This window comes from Manacus candei, unplaced genomic scaffold (assembly GCF_025592945.1).
Source record: "Manacus candei isolate 608988 ecotype Guabito, Panama unplaced genomic scaffold, ASM2559294v1 h1tg000034l, whole genome shotgun sequence".
In the NCBI taxonomy this organism is placed as follows: Eukaryota; Metazoa; Chordata; class Aves; order Passeriformes; family Pipridae; genus Manacus; species Manacus candei.
This window is the reverse complement of record NW_026138082.1, coordinates 783,072-796,764: the sequence shown is the minus strand read 5'-3', so window position 1 is coordinate 796,764 and position 13,693 is coordinate 783,072.

The following is a 13,693-nucleotide window of genomic DNA, read 5'->3' as shown; positions in this document are numbered from 1 at the left end:
CCTGGGGAAAAGTGGTTGTATCGTCCCTTCCTGCCTCATAACCTGCTCCGGCTCCTGCTGCAGCTGATGAAACTATGTGATGAAAGAAAGAGAATCGGCTGGAGAAGGAAAGACCAGGGACATATCCACTGTGCCATTCCATTAGCATCTTGGGGACACAATTTATGTAACAAAATATTCTTTATCACAGTATTTATCATCCATACTTTTAGCCTTGGTTACTTAAGGGAAACATGAAAAAAAACTATTCCAGCGGTAGCGTTTGAGGAACTCTTTGGTGCATGGAGGAGTTTGTGGACAAGGTTGCAGGCAGTGGAATACAAACCAAAGGCTTGGTGACATGTATGAGAGTTCAGATCTATGGGAAATGTGTTTTGGGGTGATAGTCACAGCAAAAATTGCAAGTCATTAATTCCTCTCTTACATTAATCAAGGAAAGTTTGTATTTCTTGGCGGGGTTGGGGGGGGGGGCGGGGGAGGAGGAGGAGGAAGCAATGCCATCTAGTGTTAAAAAAATAAAGAACAAACCCACTTTTCTTCACACCTCTGTCCAAACAGGTTACCAAATGATAACTTTGCAACTTGGAATGTTACTACTGGTTTTCTGTTACAGACAGTACCACCGAGTGCACATGTGCAATATTTGTAGAAACTGATGAGAAGAACATGGTGCAAACAGGCGAAATGGTGTTTAATCAGGGGTTTAAACATATAAGGAATCCAAAGCAATAGTCTTGCAATGGGGAAGCTGTCAGGATTGATTAACAGAGGATGGAAAGCAGCATTCTTTCATATCGGACTCTTCTGGTTTTATTTTGGGACACAATGCCTTCATTAGTTCTTAGACATGCTTGTTTGGGGTAGTCCTTTGATAAAAAATGATTCCTGTTCACTGGCGTGATTGAATGGAGAGGAGTGATTCTTTGTATGTTTTGTTTAAACTATAGGAGTACCATGGGGAAACCAAGTATGAGATGGACTTCAATATCAAACACAGTAGGAAAAAAATGAGCAAAGAGCTCAGTTCAGGTGTCAGCTGAAAAGAACCCACAGCAACACATCTGCCAGGGCAGATATTATAAGACTGTGAGCATGTTTGTTTGATTGGAAATTACTAATTTTTAAGTTTAGCAATAGATATTTTCAAAAAGGTACATGTGCCAGTTTAAAATCTTTTCTGAAAATTCAGATCAAATCCTGATATTGCAAATATTTTTGCATTTTCTTATCTGTAAGTGGGAAAAAATACTTAAAACAGATTTGAGCACAGAGAGAATAATAACAAGAAATCAAAGCTTTAGACAGCACCTAAGTTCAGTAAAGAGCCTCAGCTACTGTGTATGGAATTTCACTGCTAGTGAAACCTACTTTACCTATTTCACCGGTTTATGTTTGCAAACTGTAAAATAAACTACTGTGACAGCTTGAATATTTCTGGTGGGAATAATGTATCATAAAAAATAAGGTCTTTTTAGGACTGCCAGTTAAACCAAGTTAAGAAATAAATCTGAATTTTAAATGCATAGATGCTCCTGAAACATTCAAAGTCTGTATGCTTATTCCAGAACAATACTTTTTTCCTCATTAGTTTATGTGGTCTGTTTTTCTGGGATAGGCTGTTACTGTATGGAACACTAAGAAAAAAACAGGTGTTAAAATGTAAATATCGATTGACTGAAACCAGTAAAGAGTGGTCTCAAACTTGTTTCTTCCCGTGCTAAAAGAAGGGACATAGGAAAGGAAATGAAGCTTAAATACTTACACAGTTGGAGATTTAAAGTATTCATCATGTTGGAAAGGAAGCATTTAAAATTTCTAAGGTCAGCAGAAATACAGACTTTCTTAGGGACACCCATCCCCCTCAGGTAGCTGAGTGGTTATGGCTGGAAAATGTTTCCTTTTCTGGCAGACTGCAAGGATGCTCCTGATTCTTTTTAATACTCCCACAGGCCCAGGGGGACTCTGAGGCAAGGTGGGCACCACTGCCCAGAGTGGGTGACAGCCCCAGTGCTGCTCCCCGCTCTCCAGCAAGCCACTGCCCTCAAGTGAGCCATCCCTGCAGCTCACAGCCCTGCACATTCACACAACACCATTTTTGTCAATCGTGGTGTGGGAGTGAGGGGCTTCTTCCCATTTAGCTGCCTCCACTGGAGAAGGAGGTCTGTGAGCTCACTGTGCAGCAGTCACTTCCACTTGTGCAGCTAAGCCTGGCAGACCTTTGACACAGCATTCTGGGTCTCACACCTCCAAATACCCTCAGTCAGGAGTGGGAGATCCTCTCAGAAGAGGAACAGGGCCTAGAAAACTGAGATGAAAAGGAGAAAGGTAGACAAAAGGACAGCAGAGACTTTACTAAATATTGCAAGTCAATATTGATTTAATTTTTAATGAAAGTCCAAGTTGACTGGAAAGTTCATTATGTCTGAATTGTAGCTTTCATCCTTCAGCATTTAAAGCCTCAAGGTAAATTACCAAATGAAAGACCTAATAACTTTCATGTTCTATTTCAAGAAACAGAAGACAAGTCTTGTGGGACTTACTCATCACCTACTGCAGAATGAACACTGCTATTCCCTCGGCTTGCTTCTACAATCCCTTTGGGCTCTCAGAAGCAAATAGCAAGCAGTAGTACAAGAGCCACATGGCCAACCATGAAACATCAGACAGCTCTTCCTCAGCTGGAGGCATCAAGCTCATCCATTGTATTTTAGCCCACAGATTCAAGCTTGCTATTTGCCTGTGTAGGCTAGGAAAACCCAACCAAGTGTATACACAGAAATAATAACAGTACAACTTGAAGGGATGGAGGAGGACATTTCTTGGTCACACTCATAGCAGCTCTATTGAACTCTGGTTTGTAATTGAGAAAGCAAGCTCAGTGTCCTGGGCACGTAGTCAGCTTATGTATTCTTGACTTACTTTGGCTGTTGAGCTGTAGAAGTTTGGTGTAAGCTTAAAATAGAGGCAATTCTGCAAGAAAAGTATGTTTTCTGACATTTTATTCTTTCTTGGTTAACCAAAAGTATGTGAATGCTCCCAGTTTGGTTGGGCCACTGGGCTCTTCTAATCATCATGCATTTCATTTCTGTCTTCAATAGAAAACCTTTCTCAAAGAAACCTGCATAAGGTAGTGTCCTAGTTAGAACAGCTGGGACCAGTTCATTACTGTGTGGGTGTAACCCAAACTGTGTATTCTACACCCTCCATGCCATTTCCCAGAAATGCGATCACCACCCTCGACCAGACTGTGACAGCACTCTCACCAACAGGTTTTCCCTCTCCTTTTACTCTGGACTCAGGGGGACCACAGGCTAGGCATGGGGCAGGGGCAAATGAACACCACTCTGTTCATGCCCCAGGGAGCTGAGTTATACATCTGGGTTTTGTGGATTAAACCAATTGTTTGTCCATATAACTGTATTTATGGTATTATTTTTATTAAATTGTAACTCTGATTTATAATCTCTTTGGAGTTGGGTTCATTTCTCCTGCCGGTTTACCTTTAAACCAGAACAGGTAGGCAGAAAATGGGAGTAGATATAACTCCTGAGAAAGTTCAATGGTACCAGAATTTTGCCTATTTCTGTACCTCATGACTGCATACTTTTTGTACATTATAGAAATATTACCAAATGATAAAATTAGTTACCATTAAAAAAATTATAGCTGTTTTGCTAGGTTTCCTTAAATTACTATGATACTATATTAGGCCACAGATCACCTTTGCCTGACTATGCAGCAGAACTTTCAATCCTCACTTTTCTTCCAGCTTACTGATACCAGGAACTGGTATTTTTGTGTAGTGGAATCCATACCTAGCACGGCCCAAAAGAATCCTTCCTTGTCCAGAAATGGAATCTTATGGATATTCTTTTAAAACTAATAGTGGAACTTCTCTGATGATGACAGGCTTCTCTCTGACACAGGTTACTTACAGGATCCTATTTCCCTGGACATTAATTATTTGAAACTTTTGTCAACCCTAAGCTCTCCTTGTCTGACATATCCCTGGGTCAGGCACCTTCTTGAAGCCTGGAGCTGAGCTCCTTTTTCTATTTTGTTCTGTAATATTTTTGCTGATTTTCTTCACCACATTATCATCACCATTAAACAAAGGCAGCAGTGTAACTCCAACACCTTCATCCCTATTATTCAAAGAACTTAGCAGATGTATCCACACTTTCATAGTAAACAAGTTTAGTGTTTTCTTAAGCTCTGTCTTAAATGTTAGTGGTTTGTTGCACCAGTCCCAGTGATTTCTCTGACCCTGCTCTCTGTCCTCCATCCTAACATTAAGCTGAAACTTATTCTTCAAGTCTGTCCAGCTTGTGGTTTAGACCTTGGGTTGTTCTGCTAGCTGGCCCCTGAGCTTTTCCGAGCTGCAGAGCTCTGCGTATCTACACAAGTGCTAGCATCAGCACACTGTGTTCTACCAGCTTAAAATCTCTCAAACTCTTTCTCGTTTTTTCTATCTATGCATAGTTGTCTTTGGATAAAAGCCACGCTAGCAGTGGTGCAATGGGACAATCAAAGCTAACTGCAGCAGGAATGACACCATGGAGGAAATGGTAGTTGTGATGGCCTAAGGATATGATTCAACAACACACCAATCAGGTGTAACAGCTCTTTGCCTCTAAAAGAGGAGCTCTCCCACCCCTGCTTCCTTCCTTCCATTCCTGCTCACAAATGCATGGTCTGTAGCTTGTTCTGCAAGCATCTGAAATCATCAATGTAGAACTGCCACAGCTCTGCTGCATGAAGAGGCAGCTGATGTGCTGTAAAAAAATGGCAGGAAAATGTACTCTCTGCACTTCAAGGCACAGCAGTATGTTGGATCATTCCCAGGGAAGCAGAACAGGGCGGGGAAATCTAGGCTCAATATAAAAACATGAAAGAGATTATAGAGCCTGTGAAATACAACGATAGCATAACAGCCCCCTAAGAGCTCAAAGTTATCATCAGAGGTTTTGGGTCCTTGTGTTTAATTGAGTAAAGTGCAAAAAGAAGACTGCCAATCATTATGGAGGTCTTGGGCTCAGAGATGGAGTCCAATATGCCTTTAGGACTCCAGTTCTTGGAAAATGGAAACAACCCCAAGCTGCATCTCCCCAAAGAGAAACCAAGTTACTGAAATATTATATCAATGGATCAATAATAATATTCCTGGAGTTGCCATACTAATTTTCTTCATTTGGTTGAAGCATTTCTGTGTCTTTTAACAAAGTACATTCTGCACTTCCACTTCCTCCGTGGCAGAAAAACTTTTGATATATTCGATTTTTTAATTGATAAAGTGTTTAGGTTTCTGCTTCACAAGGACTTCAGCCAGCAAAATATCATGGAATCACAGAACCATAGAATGGTTTGGTCAAAAAGGGACGTTTAAAGACCATCTAGTCCACCCCTATTGCTGTGAACATAAACACTTTCCGCTAGACCAGGTTGCTCAAAGCCCCGTGCACTCCAACCTTCACCACCTCCAGGGATGGGGCATCCACAGCTTCTCTGGGCAACTTGTTCCAGTGCCTCAGCACCCTTATGGTGAAAAAATTCCTCCTTATATCTAAATCCAACCTAAGTCACATATAACTGTTCATTATTACTGAGTATGCATACGGGTATGCATACAGCAAATTATTGTAGGACAGGAGTATGGGCGGCCTTAATTTGTACAAGAAAACTTTCATCTGGAAAAGTAAAGGCTGCAGGAATTACCGGCTGAAAATCAGACTAAACATATGGAGATTTCATAAGTACTGACCCAAGTCTTTTGTTGCTGTCCCTAGCTTTAATGACAACAGATCATGTTGAAATTTTGTGTAAATTATTTATAATTTTTTTATTTATCTAAGACACATTTATGTCTTCTCTAATTGTGTTATATTGCAGTCTCCTTTGAAGCAATTACACAGTTTACATTTTGATTAATTAACTAAATATCATAACAAAAGCCCTAAAACAGTTTGAAAAATAACTTCATCAAACAAGACTTGAAATTGTATTCTTTTAACAAGGCTGATTATCTTCTCAAATGAATGCCTTGGGACTCAGAGCAAACAATACATCAAATAGACAGAAGCCTCTTAATTGCATCCCAAACACACAGACTATGCTGGTCACTAAAGCAGAATTGAATTTCTCCTTAGGTATTATCTTCCCACCACCAGTCACTACAGCTACAGCAAAATTCTTGTTTAAACTATATATATTTATATATATAACACTTTTTTAAAAAGATGCCACTGTGTTACGTTTCAGTTGATGAATACAGATGGTATGCCAGTCAGTCACAAATGAGTTTTGACACATTGCAGCAGCTCCTGCCTCATAAATAAAACACAGGGTTTGGTCACTGAAAAAACGCAGGGCATGATAAACCATCTATCAACCAGCAGAGATTTCCCCATTCTCTTCCTTGTCAGTGAGCATGGCTTGTCACTGGAATCTCTACCATGGCTGAACCAGTCACTAGTGAAATTATAGTGGGTGTGTGTGCAGCAATCTGCAACATATTCCACCACTGCCTAAACTCACCCCTCCATTTTCAGATTAAAAAAAATGACAAAATATTTTCTAAATATATATAATATACTATCCATGTTCTGGATATTTATAGGATGCCAGAAAAAAATGCTTTTGGCTTTAAGGTGACTTTTAAAAATATTCATCCGGGGAGAATTTGCAACTGTGGTAGATCATTAAAGGTCTCTGGCTACCTTGTTTATTTTCCTTTGCATAATTTCATCTACCTTGGTTGCGATGAGATCCAGTGTGTTGATGCTGCAAAGCTCAGTGGTTTTGTTTATATACACAGTCAGTCTCAAAACCTGGCATATTGCTAATAAAAAAAGTATGGGAAAATATTTTCAAATTCCAAAATAATGATTTGAAAGGCTGACAGTATTATGGCTATCTAGAAATTACATTGAGTAGTAAAGTCTACACTATATGGAGTAACAGCTGTGGATCTATACAGCTCCAAATTAGGAAGCTCAAAGCAATACCTGTGAAAACTGGCATCTTTGTATTTTCTATGACCTGTGCAATGACAATTTCACTCTTTACAGCTGGTGCAAATTATCTGAATTGCTGTTGTTGCAGAATCATTACTACTAAAATGTCTAACTTACATAAACAAAAACCTTATATTAAATATAAAATGAGACTGATATTAGAGAAAGTAAAGGAAATTAGGATTTTTAGCACATACTGCTCTCTGAATATTCCCAGAAGTTTGTGGGTACCAAATATGTGATTATACAATCGCTGTAATAAATGCAGCTGTGTTTATTTCACTGCATGAATCAGACAAACTGTACAAGCTAAGCATTGGTGTCTTGTTCATAAATCAGTACAAAAAATGTAGCACTGTATGCAAGATAGACCTTTTTTCTGTTCCAAGTGTTTTCAGACTTGGCAGAGTACAAGTTCCTTAGAGGACTATGAACATGCCCAATTTTAAGCATTTCTCACAAAATCATTTTTCAGTTAGTTCAAGAAAAAACATATTAATTCCTTGTTTAATAGCATAGGAATCAACTTTTAAATACAGTGAAATCCAGCTAAAAAAGTTCTGTTTAGTTTTGCTTAAAAATGGGGTGAAAGAAAGTATAAAGAATTTCAGCCTATTTCCTTTCAGGAATAGCTTCTCTAGAAGAGAAAAAAAAAAAGTTGACTGTATTTGAGCCTCCTTCCAGGAGTCTCCATTTTTATCTCCTCCCAAAAGTTTGCAAATTTAGTCCCTGGTTGTACATACACAGAAAAAAGAAATAAAAGCCAAACAAACCCAAAAAACCAGTGTCAGTGATGCTGCTTTGGCTCTTTGCTGGGTCAGTTTTTCTGTGCTTTGCATTTAATGATAGTTACAACTGCAGTTTTGACTACTAACACAATCCTAGTGATCCACAACCAAAACATGTAATGCATACAGTCAGTTGTTTTCCACTGAAGTCTATAACTTTTTACAATTCTTTCCATATAGTTGGGGGTTTTTTAATATACCTTTAAAAGGAAGCCTTATTTAAACCCATGATTCTATTATAATTAATTTAAAGAAAGCTTCAAATAGAATCCTTCTCATTAATATCTACTGTACTATAATTAACTATTAGTCTATATACAATTGCCTTCAGTGAAACAGTGCTGCTTGCATGCCCACTGTATTCCATCATGTATTTAAACCTTAAACAATTTTCTCTGGAGGCTGTCTTTATTCCACAGCAATACAGTGCCCACTGTCACAGGTATCCTTTTTGGAGATGAGACCTCTTGCTGCTGTTTCTCTTTCATATTTCCAATGCAAAGAAAAATGCTTCAGGTATTTATTTTTGCCTTTGCTAATTAGAGTTATTGGAGTAAAATGATATTAAAAAGAAAACTTAAGAATACCATTTAGTGTCTGTATTGCTTGGAAACAGTTTTCTGTACAGATTGTGTACACTTATTCTCTTTAGGGAATGGATTTTTGTTTGGTTTTAGTTCCGCATTTGTATATATCTAACAAAACAGAGTATGAAATTACAAACATGCTTTCCAATGTCTGTTTGAGAGAACAGACATTTAGTCAGTGGAACTTCTCAGCAATATGTCTTCTAGCCTGGAAAAAAACAGTCACTCGATGCTCTTAAAACATCGAAGCAGTTGTATTTGTACTCAGCCACCAAGCTACAGAGGGGGAAGGGAATTCAATTTCCCAAGCAACACAAAGAAATTACTTGAGGCCAACTACAAATATGACCAGGAAAAATTGCAGACTGCAAATAACTCACAGGCCTACTTTATTGCTATGATAACAATCTAAGTTATATTTCTAGAATATAACTTTATTTCTGTAACTGTAAATATAAGAGATATATTTCATGCTCTTAGCACATTCAGTAAAGGGAGCCTAGCTGCCTGCCTTCACAGTTCTTTGCAGGCATGATCTTCACAGATCGTCTCAGAAAAATTACTGGATCTTCTTGAGTTGAATTAAAGTTTCCAAATAAGACCTGTAATTTTGCATATGGAGTTTACCATTACAAAACAAACAAAAAAAAGCATATTTGAGGTAGTTTTATATTGTGTGGCTTAACAAGAAAATTGTAAGTTTGCCTGCTTTTCTTTTAAGCCAAATTATCCATCAAAAAAGTTCACCTACAAATTCTTTCCTGTAAGCTATGAGTTCATCCTTGCCCATGATGCCAGTAGAACCTTTGACAAAAATGATGGTGGATCATGTAGCACGGGCTATCTAATTGCTTCCTTTTTCTTTTTCCTCTTCTGTCTTGTATTCATTTGTTGCATGGTCTGTGTGGTAGGAATTGCATTTATTTGCTCCCTGAATTTGTACAGAGTTTCACACCATTGAGATTCTTGGCCATGACTTTCAGAGGTGTGTGCTGTACACACTACAGGTGAAGCTGAAATTTAAAGTTAAACTTTATTTACTGGACCTTCCCTAGCATGCCTGTGTTACTCTGTACTAGTAATACTGTTCAGTGGCACTTCATAGAGAGAATGTGATTAGTAGTTCCTCCTACTGACATTAAGTGTAAACACTGGCAAAGAAAATAAAACCATTTTTGTAGGCCCTTAGCCAAATTATTAAAACAATTGAGCAAGTATTTTATTTCAATTGTGATCTTAAGACTGTTTGGTTTTCTGTTTTGTTTTGTTTTTTCCTGCAAGGTCTTTCTCCTCTTGTGATAAATTACTGAACAGTTTAAAAAACAAGCTACAGAAAACAAAAGATGCTCCGTGGTTCTTTGTGCTATGAGCTGCATGTTCTATCTTGTACTAAATTAATCATAAACTGTTCAATATTTAAAAGGGGAAAAGAGCAGGTGCCTGCCAGGAACAGGTGTTAAAATTTTAGGTTAAATAAAATCCAACAATCCTTTCCACACATTATTTCCATAATATACATCAGAAAACATACTCTGCACTAATACCTCCCCAGCTGTGCATGTGTCATATCTCTTCTGATCTGGTCTTGGTTTTAGAATTTATTTTTCATTTTGGTTCAGAGTTTTGCTGACTTTCATGGAATTCTGTAAACACCATGTTGCCGATCTTAGAGTGATTGTAAACATCATTACATTTACAGTGAGTAACCCGATGAGTACCTGCGAAAATAATTCAACAGGCTGCACAAGGATGAAGAATCCACCTAACATTTATTTTGATTTATTTTAAAACCTCATATGAAATTCATCATTGTCTACTATTGAACAGGAACACAAGAGTAGTATCATATTATCCCAGCCTTTTCTCAAGTCTATTAATGGGTTATTTGAGTCCCGTGAGAAAGGTTATTATGATAAAAATAATGAAATGGTGTGAGAGACTAGACTGAAGCAGGGTTAACTGTGGAATCCAACTGCTTTCTGAATATAAAAGTAATTTTATTTTAAAATTGCTTAGTGATGGAAAGATTTCCCCTTAATTTAAAAGCAGACCATCAGATGTATTTCAAACACTTTGCTAGAAACAAAGGACACCCAGTCACCTTCCATCCAAACTGTCAAACCTCTTTGCTTTATTCTGCATGCACAGAACACCTTTAATCACAGGGGGAAAAAAAAACCCCACTTCTATATATCAATGTCAAGGTGGGTACATTTGTTTGCTCATATAGCATGTGAGAAATGGAGCTGAATGAACACAAACATTTCCAAAGTTACTCTGCAGAAACACTATTTATCTCATACAAATCTCCCAAATATCTACACGATTCTGTCTGCAAGTCTTGCTTTTTCCTCTTTTTGCAGTCTTCCATATATATATGTATACACATATATGTATGCGTGTAAATGAGGATTCTTCTTGGGCAGGCCTGTGGCTGGGAATTTGTGTCTGGCTTACAGTCTGTGTGAATTTTGCTGGCTCTTGTTTCCCTGTAACGCATGCCAAACCAGATATCAGAAGCCATTTGTAGTAAAGAATCAACTGTTTTGGCTTTTCTACCTGCCCTTAAGTCTTGTACCACCACCTTATTGTTTAATGCATCTCCAGCGTTATAGATTAGAGATTAATTTCTTTCTTCTCAGTTACTTACATGCAGACACCCTTAGGCTGTTTATTCCCACAGCTGATCTGTCAGTATACCACTGGTCTATCACAGATATCTTTCAACAACACTGATCTTAATGCATTGGAACTGATCCAGCTCCTCAGACCCAAACTGTGTCCTGTTGCATAGAATTACTTTCACTGCAGAGTGACCTTCAGTGAACATGCAGTCCCTGTCCTTCACCTGAGAGTCATTTCAAATGCAATCTCCCTTTGACAGCTCCCATTCTTGGACTCAAAGTGGCCATTGAGTCTCACAGCTGCAACATGCTATGCAAGTCTTGATGAGGCACTGCCATCTAATAGCCCCTTAGGTCTAATTCAAGATCCATGAGAAGGTTCAGGATCAGGGTACAACTGGAGAATCATTCTCTTGGTATCATCTAAGGTCTAGACAGAGATAGGCATGCATCCTAGCTGCATATCTGTTAAGCCATGAGAGAGCTTCATATTGAGACATATGCTTGCAAACACCAGTAAAGTTTTGGTTGATGTTTTCACTGTGGGTAATGCAGATTACGCCCCCTTTGCAGCTGGTGTGTGAATAATGTCTAAGAGTCTTCATCAGAAAACATACAGTTATGAACAATACACTTCTCAAGTGAAAACTAAGATCTCGTTGTAGGTGGAAGAAATTCAAGTAGACAAGTTGTAGAGATACTTGATACATTCATCTCTCTAGGCAGCAAACTGCTGTCACATGGGGAAAACCAGCTTAGGCTACCAGCCACAGCTAGGAAACATGTGCCGAGCATTCAAGTCCACAAAGCCATCAATGATAAGGAGCACTGAGGAGACAAGTGATGACCAGAAATGCAATAGCGACAGCACCAGGAAATAGACTTGGTGGGGCTGAACTCGTTAATCACTAAGGCTAGGTAGGCACGCCCTGCTAATAATGTTGCCTGCCTTGAAAATTAAGTTCCTGCAAGCCAACGACTCAGGACTGGAATCCAGGTCGGAAATGACACAGAGAGCTGCATCCAACTACACGTGGCAGCAGGGCCCCCGTTTAACTAAGATCGATAGCCGTCCTGGGCACATCTGTCGCGGGGATGAAGGCAGGTCCATCAGACCTGTGCCTTACCTCGGGTGCTTCCACAAGGAAAGCTCGGGAGCCGGGAAAGGAGCGGCCGCGGCGAGCTCCGGAGCGCGGGGTGCGCTGCCCCCTGCGGGCGGGGACCGGCACTGCCGAGGTGCCCGTCCCTCCCCGCACCCCGCCAGGGGCACTGCGGGGACACCGGCACGGCCCCCAGTGCCGCGGGGGGACGGTCCCTCTGCCGACCGCTCTCAGCTTTCACCTCCCGGAGCTACGGAGTCACAGAATCAATTAGGTTGGGAAAGACCTCTGAGATCATCGAGTCCAACCTGTGACTCAACACACCTCCTTGGCAACCAGACCATGGCACTGAGGGCCACATCCAGGGTCAGTGACTCCATCACCTCCCTGGGCAGCCCCTTCCAATATCTAATCATGCTTTCGGTGAAGAAATTCTTCCTAATGACCAACCTAAACCTCCCCTGGTGCAGCTAAAGACCGTGTCCTCTCATCATCTTGAACTTGCTGTTCCACCGGTGGCATTTCTAGCCCATCATATCATGGCTAGGCTTCACAAACGAAGATTTGGGAAAGGCTCTATCCACATTTGTTACAAGCATGCTGGTGGCTAATGAGACCAATACGAGATAGACTTGTCCGATCGCAAAAGGCACAGCAGAAAGACTCCTTAGATGGTATGTTCTGCAGGACACGAATCTTTCTGCGTTGTCTTTTCTCCTCGAGAGTGATCCTGCGTGCGTTCTTAAAGGAAGCAGCAGCGTTATAGATGGTGTGTCTCCAGGCCTCCCGATTGGAGGCCAGAGTAGACCAGTTATGTTGATCAATATGGCCAAGGCTGAGATGTTGTTTCAGGGAGCCCTTGTATCTTTTCTTCAGGGCTCCTCTCTTGCAGCAGGCGGTGGCAAGTTCTAGCCCATATAGCTCCATTTAAGGACTGAGCTCTTCCAGCATGTCCTCTCAGAGAGAATTCCTATTGCTGACCCCATCTGAAGATTCAGACGCCTCACACTGTCTGAGAATAATTTGCTGGAGGGCTCTGTTGCTGCCTATATAAGCACAGTTCAATTGGCTTTAAACTTGTGCTATGAAACACAGGTAAGGAAGGCTACGAATGAGTCAACTCCCCGATTAGGGCTCCGTAAAGTCAAATGCACGAAGTTCCACCTAAACATGGGGAAGAACTTCCTTATATTGAGGGTGGCAGAGCACTGGAACAAGCTGCCCAGGGAGGTCGTGAAATTCTCCCTCTCTGGAGACATTCAAAACCCACCTGGACGTGTTCCTGTGTCACCAGCTCTAGGCGACCCTGCCTTGGCAGGGGGGTTGGACTGGATGATCTCCAGAGGTACCTTCCAACACCAACAATTGTGTCATTCTGTGTTTTTCCGTACAGTGTAAGACACTCGTCTGAGGCACTCAGTGTTCAGGGTAATTAATGGTCTTGAAAAGCAAAAGCAGCTGACACCTTTTCAGTACCGAGCGGGTCGTGGCCGGTAACTACAGGTAGGAGATCGCGCAAACAAAGGCAGGAGAGCACGGTGTCAGCTGGGAAAAGGACCAGAAGGTGGCAGTGCGGGGGTT